Here is a 15,677-nt window from a genome sequence, read left to right on the forward strand (position 1 = left end):
CCACTTCAAATTCTCTCAGCCATCATCTTTTACTTCAAACATGGCTGCCATAAGCAGTTTTGCAGAGATTTCAACTACCAGCCTGGTATAGTTATTTTGACAGCATTACCTCAGACTTGTTCCACATGCTTCTTGTGTCCTGCCATTGGATCTCTCTGATTACATGGAGAGGAAATCATGGAAAAGCATCTCAGCAGTTACACATGCAGAACTGGTAAGTGCAGAGGTGTTAAATGCCAATGAGTCAATTCTTACAGGTGCTAAATTCTGATGAATATATGCTTCGGTCACTCCTAACAAAGTAAAGTCATTAAGTCAGTACCCTAATATTTGGTATATCTTCTTCCTATTTAATATCCCTCTATTCCTCACTTCTCACAATGAGATACAATTCTCAAACTACTTGCAAATAAGATTTTGTCTCAACCTCTGCTTTTGTTTTATCACAAGTTTTGACAGAAAGTAAGATCTCTAATCTCTAAACCAATAAACCCCAAAATTATCATGGTGGGAACCAAAAGTTCTCTGTGTTATTTGGCTTAATAATGGGAGACATTCTGCTACCATTCATTTGACTCCCAGACCTGCAAAAACAGTGTTTATGGGAAAGAGAGCAACAAAATGGGTTTGTGGTTGAAAGTATATGTCATATTAAATAAGAGGCAACAATGACTTTTCTGGGACTCCTAAATTTTGCTATTCTGTTTAGTACTTTGTTTCCAGCACTTGAAAGAAATGCTTGACATAGAGTAGATTCTCATTAAATGTTTGAAATAGTGCTTTCTCTGTGGCACATGTACTAAAACCCAAATGATACCAAGAAGATGAGCATAGCCTGTACACCCAGATAAAACACAAATACATGAAGTACTCTACATTTTTATTAAGAGACAAACATGTCATTAAAATATATAAAAAAACAAGTTTGTGTTTTAAGGAAGAAGTTGGAGAAGGATTTCTGAATGAGAAATATCAGGCAGGTTACTATGGCTGAAGATTGTGACTAGTGGGAAAGAACTCAGATAACTAGCACTAGAGTTTGTACCTTGTTACCTGTTGTTAAAAAATTTTAGGAGACATCACCATTGTATATCTCTTCATCCATCTACTATCCTGTAGACCAAGGAAAGAGACCAACTTGGCTATGACTGCAGTAGCCTGTCCAAAAAGCAGAAGGAAGATGGGAAAGAAGGAAGAAAAGTGATATAAGATAGAGATTAGAAGGACTAGAATGAAGTGAAATATATTGATATCAAGGAAAAAGAACATAGGTTGTGTTTCTTGATATCTCTGTTGAACTGTAATTAAAGGTACTTAAGGTTAGCTGCTTCCATAAAAATAATTACCTTTTATAGCTTGAAATTATTTTAAGAATTTTTTAAATCCTTAATTTTTTTCTAGTATTTTATATACCACAGGAACAGAATACTGTTGATTTTGAAATTAAAAAAAGATGAGGTAATTAAATGAACTACATAGACCAGAAGTTCCAGGACAATGCTTAATAATAATACTGAAGAGGAATGTTACTGATAGTGAGAATGCCTTTAGTGATCCCCACTTAAGTGAGACACTGACTTTTGGGCTGCCTCAGATATATTATTATCCCATGTCAAAGAAGCACAAATCTATTTCTATTATAGTGCACATTTTTATCTGAAATGGTCAGTGAAATTTAGCAAATGCCTCCTATCTTTCAAAAACTATTTCCACATTTTTAAAAGGATTTAAATACTTCAATTCAGTAAGTGAAATATAGAAAAACAGTAGCTCCATAACTATACAAATGGTAAATTAAATAATATCAGAAAATGATTTAATTTATACTATTTAAATTTTATTCATTACTTTAGTATAATAACTCATATCAACACCTACAATTCTAACAAATATCTGGAAAGTTTTTTGTTCAGAAACAGATGCTGGTATGACAGAAACATATTTGAAAACATTATTGTTCCAGTAATAATGCACCTGTGAAATTCACCCAATATACGTATGAACTTGTCTTCTAATCAGTCTTAGAAGTTCACAATCCTATTTTTCAAAACATAAATATGTTTTAAAAATTATTACTTCACCTAAATATTAATTTTTAACAAATAATTTTTAACAACTAGATAGAACTCACCACAAATGCTATAGTTTCCTCACCTATGTTAGGGCCCCACTGCTGACAAAGACTATGATGGTCATATGGATGTCCTGTTGCAGAGTAAAGTTCCTAATTGGATAGGACTTCTTATAAGGTAGCAAGATGCTGTTTCTTAAATGGCTTAATAATTCCTAATGCAATGGCACACAAATTATTCACTCTTCTGTCAGACTGCCTGAATCTAATTTCACTACATGGCAGAACAGGTAGTTCAGATCAACTGACTTTAAACTGAGAAGTGGAATAGCTGGATAAAATAAAATATTTAAAAATCCCTTGCATAGGCATCAGAAATATACTAAAGCAGTGAGAAGTTATATAAATCTCATCTGGGAGAGCATGGAAGTTCAGGATGAAGACTGATTCAGGGATGAATTGTCCCTTAAGATATCTGCCAATTACAGAAAGGTAATTTACAACCTTAGAACTGAGCAGAGATTTTAACAGTCTTAGAGCTGGGAAAACAAAAAATGAAGTCTGATGGCCCAAGGAGAGAGATTCTAGTAATCACTCCCGCTCCACCCCAGGTTTAGGATTGGAACCAAAACAAATCTACACCTAATGGACTAGTTATTCAGAATAAAAATCAAAAATCTCCAAATCCCCTCAATCATGAACAAAACTAAAATATTCTGAAATTGTGTTGGAACTAATGACACGTTAACTAACTCAGGCTGACTCCTTACTCCCTGGAGAGTGAGCAAGATCAAGGCCTCAAAGGCGATTTCAATAGTTAATGACGATGAATCAGACCACCATCAGGGATTGGTTAACAACAGTTCCGTGAACGTGATCAGCTCCTGCTCGCCATATAGTCCTATGGGACTCTCGCCTGCAGGAACCCACCATGCCTTGTTGACCTTTAAGCTGATTGGTTCCCATCTAGCCCCCACCCTACATAAAAGCTGTGTGATTTCCTCAATAAATGAGTTCCTGCTGTGACTGGCCTCCCTGACTCGTCTGATTGTCCTCTGCCCAGAGGGCTGGGAGCGGGCGATCAGTTGGCCCTACCTATCCTGGTCTGACCTTCTTGGGGAGTGTCCTCTTCCCTTGTTGCTGGTCGAGAAGAGCAAGGGGGCTTAAGACCCCGACAAAATTGCTTTCAATATAAGGTCATAAAAAGCACTTAAAGGGAAAGACTGATGATTTTATAAAAAGTACTACAATAAATTGAAGAATTTCCCTTCATCAAAATCCACCATTAAAGGTGAAAAAGAAAACCATGGAGTATGAGAATATTTTCAGTAAATATTAACAAACAACTTGTACCTAGAACTGTTTTCTCAAAAAAATCCCATAAATCAATATGAAAAAGACCAATAACTCAGTAGGAAAAACAGCAAGAGACCTAAGCAGACTTTACAAAAGAAGGTACCTAAATAGTCAGTGAACATTTGAAACAGTGCTCAACAACACTGGTCACCAGGCAGAGAAATGACATAACACTAAACTTACCATGGAAGGCTACAATAAAAAAGACAATACTTAGTGTTGATAAGAATTCAGAGAAACCATGACACTCCTACACTCTCTGTTGGTGTGTGATCTGATATATGTTATATGTTAGAGAAATTTGAGGTATAAAGTTCCTATTATTCCCATATTTATGAATAGAAAATTATAAATTCACATGGGCAGGCACAACTCACCATTTATCTGGTCATCCTCTACCATTTAAAAAAAATCTCCATCATTATTCTAAAGACTAGTAATGGAACCATCATATATGACTGAGCTATGCCTTTTCATAGTATTCATCCTAAAAGAATTATAGTCACCATACTATAGTGAAACATGCATAGCCATCTTTATTGCAGTACAATTCACAGTAGCCAAACTATGGAACCCACCTACTTGTCCATTAGTGGATGAATGGATAATGAAAATGTTGTATATATATATATATATATATATATATATATATATATATATACACACATATATATATTCAAAAGTTTTATTCAGTTACAAATATAAATGAAGTTATGCCATTTGTAGGAAAATGGATAGAACTTCAGAACATTATGTTAAGCCAAATAATCCAAACTCAGAATGTCAAGTGTAATATATCTTCTCTCATGTGGAAGCTAGGGAGAAAAAAGGAAAACAAAGATGTTGGAGGGTGTAGTCTCATGAAAATCAAAGGGAGATCAGTAGAGAAAAGGAAAGTGGCAATGAAGAAGGAAGATGGGAGGGAAAGGGTAAGTACAGGGGAATAATTGGCCAAATTATATTGTTACATTGTATGTCTGTAACAACAAATCTCACCATTATGTACAACTATAATGTACCAATAAAAATAGGGAAAAAAATAAAAATGTTCCCCACCACTTAAAATATTTTTTAGAATTAGCATGAATGTTGACCTTGAAAAAGAATGAGCCGGAACTATGAGATGTGCATTTTCCTCAATAACTGAACCCTTCAAACTCTGACTACAATTACTATTTGCCACAGATATCATAAGATTATTACACTGGGTAAGAGAAAGGACTGCATCAGTGTTTTCCAACTTTTTGCCTTGACTCAGTATTTGGGCTGGAATATAATCAATCTGTAAAAAAATTAATAGAAGAGACTAGAATATAATAGAAACAGCTTGTGTCATACATAGGAAGGATAGAGTTGATGGTAAAAATTTTTTTATGTTCTTTTACCTTCTTTTTTGTCTACCTTTGTTCATCTCTCTCATATACATCATGCGCTTGTTGCTTTTGGGCTATGATGTTCGGCCTGCGGTGGGACAGAATAAAAAAATTGGGGTAGACTGCATTTATGTTATGAAGTGTAATATAAAATATAATTTTATGTTACAAATATAATATTATATATTAAAATTTATAATATTTGCTTAAAATAAAAAGTGGAAGAAAGACATTTATAAAAGTCAATAGGACAGACTATGACAAATTCAACAATGAAGTGCTATTGAAGATGATCCCTTTATCTTCAAATTCAAATTTTTACGCTTTCCAAACTAAATAAATTTGAAATAGTTATTTTGAGCAATGTTACCTGTTTTCCTTTTGTCTATGCTCTTATTCTTTTGAGATTGGGCCTCGCCTGGGAATCTATGAATCCAGAGGTGACTACTTTAACAGAAACAATGAACACAGAGTATGTGGAAAAATATAAAGCCAATAGATATGTGTCTGATGCCATTTTTTGTGTATATTTTACATTTATTGATTTGAAAACACTTTATATTTAACAGTATAGTATAATTGAAAGCCAAATACCACCTTCAGTTTCTCATCCCCTGAGAAGTCAAGATTCTGTCTCTAAATCAATTCAATCAAATACTGCAAGAAGCCAAAGTCGTTGGAGGTGAGTCTACTTAAAATATGTCTACTCTTGTCTTTTCCCTCTCCTCATCTTAGCCCTTCTCCCATCCTTTATCTTTTCCTCCTTTTTTTTAGACAGAATTGCATTTAGGAAATTTCTATAATAATCATGGTATTTGCATATAACTTAGGGACATTCTCATACTTTAAAATTATTTCTAGATTATATACGATAGTTAATACAATATAAATTGTGTGTAAATAATTGTCATACTATATTTTTAAAGAAATAATGACAAAGAAAAACTATTTTTTCAGTACAGACATTATTCTTTTCCAAATATTTTTGATCTGTGGTTGGTTAAATCTGTAGATGTGGAAACCTATGGGTACAGATGGCTGACTGTTCTGTTTTTATCTACATATTTAACTTTGCCAATGAGTTTCATATGTATAATCTCATGTTGCTCTTTATCATCTTTGTTTCAACTTAAAGAAGTCTGCATTTCTTGTAACATATGACCTATTGAGATCTTTAAGCTTAGTGGCAGTTGCTGGTAATTTAACATTAAACACTTGTGAATCTGAAGTTTCCATGTTCTCACAGGCATTTGGTGAAGGGAAAGAGAATTTTAGTTTCTTTCTCTTAAAATTAACATGTCTTCTCTTTTGTATCAGTGTGCTTCTCCCCTCCAATAACTTCTTTTCTTTTAGATTATTTTGACTTTGAACCTAAGTTCTATTTTCTTTCTGAGGTGTTTCTAATCTCACTTCTCCAATAATCATGTCCAACAATTTTCAGGTCTTCATAATTTTTAAATATGCTACACATGCTCTCTTATAGAATATTAATCCCAGTGGCTTGGGATGTTGAGTTAGGAGAATTGGGAGTTCAAAGCCAGCCTTAACAATTCAGTGAGGCCCTTAGTAACTCAGCAAGATCCTGTCTGTCTCTAAATAAAATATAAATAAGGGTTGTTTCTGTGGATCATTGATTAAATGTCCCTGGTTCAATTCCCAGCACACACAAAAAAGGAATGTTAGAATGGTAAGTATTATAAAATTTACAGTATAAATTTTAGAAAATGTTGAAATAACTTATATTGTTATTGATTTTTCATGATGTCTATGGCAGTTTAATGAGTTTTTATTTGTTTTTCTGCTGCTGTGAACTGTGACTATAGTTCAGTAGGTTATTCAGATTGTAGGAGGTTTATCAAAAGCTCCATCTCACCCCAATTAGAATAACTATTATCAAGAATATAAGCAACAATAGGTGATGGAGAGGATGTGGGAAAAAAGGTACACTGATACATTGCTTGTGGGATTCAAAATTGGTGCAACCATTCTGGTAAGCAGTATAGAAATTCCTTAGAAAACTTGGAATGGAACCACCATTTGACCCAGCTATCCCTCTCCTTGGCCTACACCCAAAGGACTTAAAAAGCAGCATACTACAGTGACACAGCTACATCAATCTTTATAGGATCTCAATTCACAATAGCTAGATTGTGGAACCAACCTAGATGCCGTTCAGTAGGTGAATGGATAAAGAAACTGTGGTGTGTATACACAATGGAATTTTATTCAGCCTTAAAGAATAAATTTATGGCATTTGAAGTTAAATGAATGCAGATGGAGAATATCATATTAAGTGAGATAAATCAATCCCTAAAAACCAAAGGCCGAATGATTTCTCTGATAAGTGGATGATGATACAAAATAGGGGTGGGAGGGAGGCAAGAATGGAGGAAGAATGGATTTTGCAGAGAAAAATGAGGGGTGGGGAAGGGTGGGGGAAGGGTGAGGGAAGGTAAAATAATAGAATGAGGCAAATATTATTACCCTATATACATGTATTATTATGCAAATGGTGGGACTGTACTTTGTATACCACCAGAAAAACAACATAGTTGTACTCCATTTGTGTACAATGAATCAAAATTTAATAAAACACTAAAATTAACCTAGTTTACAACTAGCATTTTGGAAAGCATTACTTGAAATTCTTAAGGTCTGTGGAGGTTGATTGATAATGTTGAACATCTTTTCATGTACACAGGGCTTTTAGTACATATCCTATGGAGAAATATTTGCTGAATTTCTTGGTACATTTTAATTGGGCTTCTTTTCTTTTCATCCCTGAGATGTGAGAACTCTTTAGATATTTCTACATATTGAACTCTTATAAACTGATTTGCAAATGTTTTCTCCCATTCGTTGGTTGTTTATTAAATTTCCAGATAGTGTCCATTGATGCATAAATGTTTTTCATTCATCTATACTTAATTCTGTTGTGAGGTGTTTTTTTTTTAATTTCTTTTGGTCATAACAACAGAACCAAGGCAAAATCCACCATCATGAATATTATACTTATCTTGTATGAGTTTCTTAGTCTTAGCTCTCACATATAAAACTTTGCCTCATGGATATGTTACCTATTTGTAGGTTTTCTTTTGAGAAATATCAATTCAGGGCTCTTGCCCATTTCTTAACTTGATTATCTATTTTATTTCTATAGAGTTTGTGTTTCTTGAATATAATAGATATTAATCTCTTCTAATGAGCATGCCTTGCTAACAAGGAATATTCATATAGTTCATCTTTATTTTTTTCATCAGTGTTTTGTAGTTTTACTCATGTAAATCTCTGATGTATTTTCTTAAAATTAAACCAAAGTATTACATTTTAGAAGATGAGTAGAAAAATGACATTATTTTTTTTTAAAATCACATTATATGTAGATCAAAATAAATTATACAAAATTGATTTTACTCACCAAAAATAACAGCAATATTTTCTGTACTATTTCTAGGTAAACTGCAAAACGTTTATTGTGTAGGCTTTCCAGGTTTTGTTCACAAATCAAGATGTGGCAGTAGATATAGTCATAAAAAGGAAAACAGAAGAGTTGCCCATCAATGGCCTGTGATTCTGTCTTGACCATGAAGCAGAAGGGTTCCACATTCACCTGCTAAAATGAAGGTGTAGACTTATGAAGATGTAGGCTCAACAATGAATGTAAAGAGCAACAACCAGATGTGGAACAACAATGGCAGATTTTGCAATCATACTGTAATTTATTCTTTAAATTCATTCGATAAAGACAAAATTCATACTGAAATCTTATCTGGTGAGCTCACAACTCTCTAGTTAATTTCCTTAACTATCCATTACAGATTTTAACACACTTAAAAATCCTAGTAGTCAAAGGTCAACAGCAGACTTCATTGTAACACTTCATAAGATGCATTCTTTTCTTCTACCTCCTCAAAATTTATTTCATCAAAATCGATGATAATACCTGAGAACTGGATCCATGGTAATAATACATTTTATATCTAAAAGACTTAACTAAAACAATTCCAGAGTGCTACTAGCAGAGCTCACACAGTCAAAGTGTGATACTTCGAATACTGTCTTCTGAAAGAACGTTCAAGTTTTAAAGCATGAGAGCTCAAATAGGTGCCATGTATATAGGCAGATTACTGATGGTTAATGTATTCATGCAAGGCCTGTAGGCAAAGATATTCAGTGATTAAGTGACCTACATACACCTTATGACTTTTCTTCCAAATATCAGAATAGGAGAAATCCCATTTTTAAAGTCTTCTAGGTATTTTCAATGGTTTTTTGAATTATCTGTAGGAAGCTCTGACTTAGTTGTATATAGATTGATATATGTGTCTACCATTAAATCCAGATCATGTTTTATATCAAAATTTATGTTAAGCAAAGCCAAGTTACTTGAGCTTTGGTCTGCCAAAGTGTTCCTTAAGCATGCTTTGAGACACTTCCATCCATTTTCATAGAGTTCATTCTCAATCTTCATCATAGGAAGGACACATAGAACCTTCAGCAAGGCATATACATGAGGAAAATCTTAATATCAGGCAGATGGAGGACTTCATAAGTGGTGGATGTATGCTTTATATCTTTCCCTCTGTGTTTCAATATCTTTCTCCAACAGTGAAGCTTGGCTGCAAGACTGTTGTGATTAGGCAAGTGACTTTTGCACATGTCTGTATGGTGCTCCTCTGATGTATTAAATGTGAGCAGTACCATTACTGAGGGTTCCAGAGATAAGCGCTTAAGAGCTTTGAGGTGCTGTTCTAAAAATATATCCTTAAGTTCCTGAATGTTGTGCTCTACTGTTGGAATATTTAATGTTTCTTTATAGTAACATTCAGAGGTTAGTTGAAATTCAAGGTTACCCTGCTGAGTCCTGTAAAATTTCTCAGGGAGTTTCATCTGAATATCAGGTTTGGTTGCCAAATTTGTTGCTTCCTGAAACCAAAAATCATGATAAACTTTAGAAGTTTGTCCCTGGAGATTTTTCCCAAAGGCTCTTGTAAAAGATAAGACTTTTTAAAGGAAAACAATGGTAACAATGGAATCAATATATTTTAGTGCAATACAGAGTACAGTATGTTTGCATTTATACATTTATACAGTCCTTCAATCTAATATTTGTGTCACTATTTATACCATCTAAACATAAAACAAGTGCTTGCAGGAGATCCCACCAAAATTTCAAAAGTATCATGCCTGCCTGTTCACTGAGAATGGCAAATTTCCTTCAGTTCTTTACTCCCTTCTTCACTGTTCTGAAAAGGAACAGAAATAACATTGTCAAGTTCTAATAGCAGTTGTGGTCGATGGAAAAAAGAGCAAACCTCAATTGTTCCTAATGTACCTATTGGGAGAACAGCCCTGACCACAGGGTTGCAAGTGTTTTTATAACATAAGTCAGTACATAAACCATAAATGTCTGTTGCTATGATTCAAAACTATAAACTAACATAATGGGATCTAAAGTCATAAGCAGTAGGGGAAGTGGGTCAAAATGATCTCTCTGAGGTACAAACTAAAGAATGGTTAATAACATCTAGACAATCACTATTGACATCACTGTCGACATGGTACATTGTTTAGGAAAAATAGGAAATAAAAAGAGACAATTTTTCATTGCACAAGAACAGCCATTTTGGATTGTCAAACCTGTCATGCTAAGCAACTGGTGATGGGTACAGAGGCGGGGTGTTCCCACGGGAGATCTATTTCCTGCATAACTTGGAGTCTCAAGGTAAAAGGGAGTCTGTTTAGTCATTGCCCATATAACCTGGCCCATAACATTTCCATGGAGTCAAATATGTCAAACCATCACACCATCACAGGAACTGATTTTGTCAATCATATGTTTAAGGCACAGGAAGAGCAGAGTGTGTAGATAGCTTGGGGATATTTCTGTACAAGTCTAGAAGCAACAACTTTCATTTTGGAAGAGAATCCACTAGACACGATGTAAGCCTGGCCGGGGCAATACTCCATATTTAGTCCCCACTTCTCAGTTATCCTAGTGTGAAATTTCACAGCCAAAATTTCTGCATCAGCTTCATAAGGCAGGAAACCCTCAAATTCCTCTCTCAGGTTATGAGATTCATCTACAAACCACACCAACATGGGAAGGTGTGCTTCCCTGCTATGTCCACCACATCATCAGGAATAATGGAAAAGAAGTGTGAGTCTCTCCCTTTGCTGAGGGTTTCTTCCTGAATGCAGCTCTCACAGATCTCTAGCATCTGTGTCTGCTGTGTTTTATGAACAGAACAACATGTTAACTGCTGTGGTCTCAAAGCATTTTCTCAGGACCTCTTCACCAGAATGTTCTCAGCCCTCCAACAGGGCCTGAAAGTGGTCAGGTGTGAACAGACCTTCTGGGATTTCATCACCTCATTCCCATCCAGAGCTATATTTTGTTTTCCCATAAGAATAAAAATTTCAAATAGAGACTTTAAGTAGTCTTTGTTTTCCCTCTCTTCAAGGGTTTAAGGTAAACTATATTCATCCTGCTCATCACCCCTCTTCTTCTGCACTGGGGTTCTGAGCATTGCTGTTGTTTGTTTCTTTATATTTTTGTTCCTGTTCAGAAGTTTTGTCATTTTCTTTTTCTGTCTCAGTGTCCTGCTTTCATCTTCACTCACTTCTTTTATTCGTTTTTTGTGTCTACTATGTGGATTGTTCAAAGAACTTGTAGGGGCAAATATGGTTGGTATGGCATTATCTCGAAAGAACTGTCCTATGACCACTCTCCCAATGACTTCACAAGACCCTGCTTCAATTAATTTTGAGAAAAAAAATTCCAATCATTCCTTAGTTTTCTGATGCCTCTGCAAAATGTGTAGCTCTACAGATCATAGAGATCTTGATGTGTTTATTTAGCTCATCAGAGGTTTTATATTCTAAGTCAGCTCTCCCTCATTTCTCTACCCACTTTTGACTTTTGGCTAGATCCCATGGGAACCTGAAGAAGGCCAGGTCAAACTGCTTGCTCTTCTGCCTGCAGCTGGGGCAGCGCAGACCTCATCAGCATCCTCGCCCGCTTGCCGGCCAGCCCAGCCCTCTCCTCCCGGTCACCTCAGGCCAGCCACGCGCTGGTCTGGGCCAGGGAGGGGAGCCAGGTCGGCGTGCGTGCAGAATGGGCTGGCGCGCCAGAAGCCGAGAGGCGCAGGCAGGGTATGGGCTGGGTAGGTGGTTCCACAGTGCTGTGTGCTGCAGCCGCTGCTGCACCTCCCGCCCTCCTTTCCGCCGACTGCCCCGCAAGACAGCCATGCCTGACAGCGCACGACATTGTGTTTTTAACATAAAATTCCACATGTTCCTTTTTGGAGTGCAGGAAATCAACTGACTTATGTATATTAGCTTGGATCATATAACCTGCCTATAACCATTTATGAGTTACTAGCTTAATTTTTTGGACATTTTTTTGATTTACTATTTAGAGGCCCAGGTCAGCATCAGACACACTTTTATTTCTACTTTTCCAAACTATCCCTCTTTGTTTCCCTCCTCTCATAATATTAGCCACAATTTCCAGTAGTATGTTGAAAACCAGAGATAATAAGCAACATACTTGCCTTGTTTATGATTTTAGGGAGAATGTATCAAGTTTCCCACCATTAAGTATATCAGCTGTAGGATTTAGGGGGGTAGTTATGCTTTCTGAAGTTGAGGAACTACCTATCTATACCTAACTTACTGAGTGTTTCTTTCATAAATGGGTACTGGATTTTGTCAAGTGATTTTCTCTCTATTTAATGATTTGGTCATGTGATATTTTTCCTTCTATAGCTTGTGATGTGACGGACTACATTATTGATTTTTGAATGTCACACCAGCCTCATGTACCAGGGATGGATTTCACTTGCTCATGATTTGTAATTCTTTTTATACCGTGATTGTATTTCATTTTCTAATACTAATACTTTGAGAGTTTTAACGACTGCATCCATGAAAGATATTTGTACATTTAGTGTCTTTATTTGGTTTTGGTATTATGGTAATTCTGTTCTCATATAATGAATTAAGAGGTATTCCCTCCTTTTCTTTATTCCAAAAGGATCGTACAGAATTGGCATACTTTCCTCCTTAAATGATAGAATATACACAAATATATTATTTGGGCCTAGAACTTTCTGTTTTAGAAGTTCATTACTTATTGACTCAAGTTCCTTTATTGGTAAAGGCCTATTCTGATTGTCTGTTTCTTCTTGGGTGCACTTGCAAAATTTTTTTTCTTTCTTTCAGAAAATTGGTCCCTTGCATCTAGATTAGTGAATTCATGGTAATATATTTGTTCACAGTATTACATTTTTCCTGATATAAGCAATTTATATCCTTTCTCTCTCCCACTTCCTTTCACTCTCTTCCTTATTCTGACTAGAAGGTTCTTAATTTTGTACAACTTTTCAAAAAGCAGCTTTTGGGCTCATTGATTTTCTCTATTGAATTCCTGTTTTAATTTCACTGATTTCTATTCTCATTTTATTATTTATTTATTCTATTTAATTTAAATTTAATTTGCTCTGCTTTTTCTAACTTGATGAAATGGAAATGTGGATAATCATCTTTAGATCTTTCTTGCTTTTGAATATATGTATTTAGTGCTATAAGTTTTTCTCTGGGGATGATTTTTGTTGCATCCTGGTAAATTTTATAAGTTGTACTTTTCTTTTCATAGAGTTCAAACTACTTTTAAGAATTGTTTTATCTTCTTGTAAAATTGATCCTTTTATCATTATGTGGTAAGGGCAGGAAAAAAAGAACTAATACATATATATATATATATATTATATATATGAGAGAGAGAGAGAGAGAGAGATTAGAATGTAAGAAATTAGACCACCTCTTTTCATAGACAACATGAGTGTTTATACAGAATACCAAAAGATCTTAAAAAAGGGTGTCAGAACTAATACATGATTGCTACTAAGATCAAAGGATGTAAGACAATATATTACAAAGTTATGAAAAAAACTGAAAGTACACTTTAAAGTAATACCAAATCATTAATATACTTAAATATAAAGCTTATAAAATATAATACTCTCCTCCTTATCCAGAGAAATACACTTCAATACCCAAGTAGGTACCCAGAGATAGTACCAAGCCATACATATTCTATTTTCCCCCAATGCATGCATACCTGTGGTAAAGTTTATTTTGTACATTATGCTCAGTAAACAATTAACAATAATACCTAATTAAATAGTACTATGTAAATATGTTGTAATAAAAGTTATCTGAGTGTTCTCTGTCTCTCTCAAAATATCATATTATGTGGTACTTGCCATTCTCCTTGTGATGATGTGAGCTGTTAACAATGTCTATGTGGTGAGATGAAGTGAGGTGAGTGACACAGATGATGTGATGTAGCATTAGACTACAATGTGAGTTTTACTTGGAGATCTACTTGACCTTTACTAAGGTTTATTATGCAAGTATTACTTATTGCACTGAAATACCATAATAATTGATATGATAAAAGACTAATAGATGAGTGGCATAAACAGTCCAGATATGCTGGAAAAGGGATTATTCAGATCCCTAGCAGGATACAGCAGGGCAGCACACAATTTCATCTGGCTATTCAAATGGCATGTTATTGAAAACTTGTGAATTGTTTACTTCTGGAATTTTCTATTAAATATTGTAGGACTGTGGTTTAGTGGAAGTAACTGAAACCAGGGAAAATGAGAACATGGATAAGCGGGACAACTGTATGTATCTCAAAACTACAAAATACTAATTAAAGAAACAAAAGATGTGGGCTGCGGTTGTGGCTCAGTGGTAGAGAGCTTAGCTAGCATGCGTGAGGCACTGGGTTTGATCCTCAGCACCACATAAAAAATAAAATAAAGATCTAAAAAGTACAATAACATTATTTAAAAAAAAAGAAACAAAAGATATAAGAAATGGAAGTGCATATGGTCTGAACTGGAAGGCTCAATATACTTAAGATGTTGACTCTTCAAAAATTTATCTCAAGATAGCAAAATTCCATCCACAGTTCCAACAAGACTTTTTGTACAAATTGATGATCTCATTATAAAATTTATGTGTGAAGGCAATGAAGCTAGAAATTAAAATCATTTTTGGAAGAGAAGAAGAAAACAGAAGGTTTCACATCTCTTATTTCCAGTCTATTAATTGACAATAACCAATAAAGTGTGATATTAAAGAAAAGGTAGAAACATATTGAGAGAATAGCACACAGTGCAGAACTAGATGCACTCTTATATCCTTCATTGATTTTTAATACTGTAGCCAAGGTAAATCAGGGGAATATAGCCTTTCCAACAAATGGTGAGGGAAAAATAAGATTTCTTATACTAAAATACCTCACTCCCTTCCTCTCATTCTCTAAAATAAATAACTTAAAATATATCATATACCTTAATATTTCTATGAGTGTGAGGAGAGTTCCTATGACATCTTTCTCTGGAGTAAGGAATGTCCCAGAACCAGGTATGGTGAGGCCCACCTGTAATCCCACTGGCTCAAGCAGGAGGCTGAAGCAGGAGATCATGAGTTCAAAGCCAGTCTCAGCAACTTAGTGAGATGCTAAGCAACTCTGTAAGACCCTGTCTCTAAAGAAAATACAAAAAAAAAAAAGGGACTGCAGATGTGGCTCAGTGATTGACTGCAACTGAGTTCAATACCCAGTACCAAAAAAGAAAAGAAAACAAAAAAAGCCAAGAACAAAAATCAAGGAGCAGGTGGAGAAGGATTGAAGGGAGGTGATGTCAAGTCGCATCTACTGAAGCTGGCTGAACCCAGTTCAGAGCTGGGTTCCTGCAGCTGTGGTTGAACTGAGAGATGAGACTGATGCGCTTAATGTGGCTTATCAAAATATTTAGTTCTCGAAGCATGTGCTTTTCTGCCAGGTGTATAATGAC

General features: G+C 35.1%; 1 non-coding gene across 1 annotated transcript; it reads left to right on the plus strand.

The window, feature by feature from the left end:
• Positions 1-776: 776 nt before the first annotated feature.
• LOC124981504 (U6 spliceosomal RNA) lies at positions 777-882 on the plus strand. The gene has a single exon (XR_007108022.1). It is a non-coding gene; the product is annotated as a U6 spliceosomal RNA (small nuclear RNA).
• Positions 883-15,677: the final 14,795 nt, after the last annotated feature.

Source organism: Sciurus carolinensis, chromosome 3 (assembly GCF_902686445.1).
Source record: "Sciurus carolinensis chromosome 3, mSciCar1.2, whole genome shotgun sequence".
NCBI lineage: Eukaryota > Metazoa > Chordata > Mammalia > Rodentia > Sciuridae > Sciurus > Sciurus carolinensis.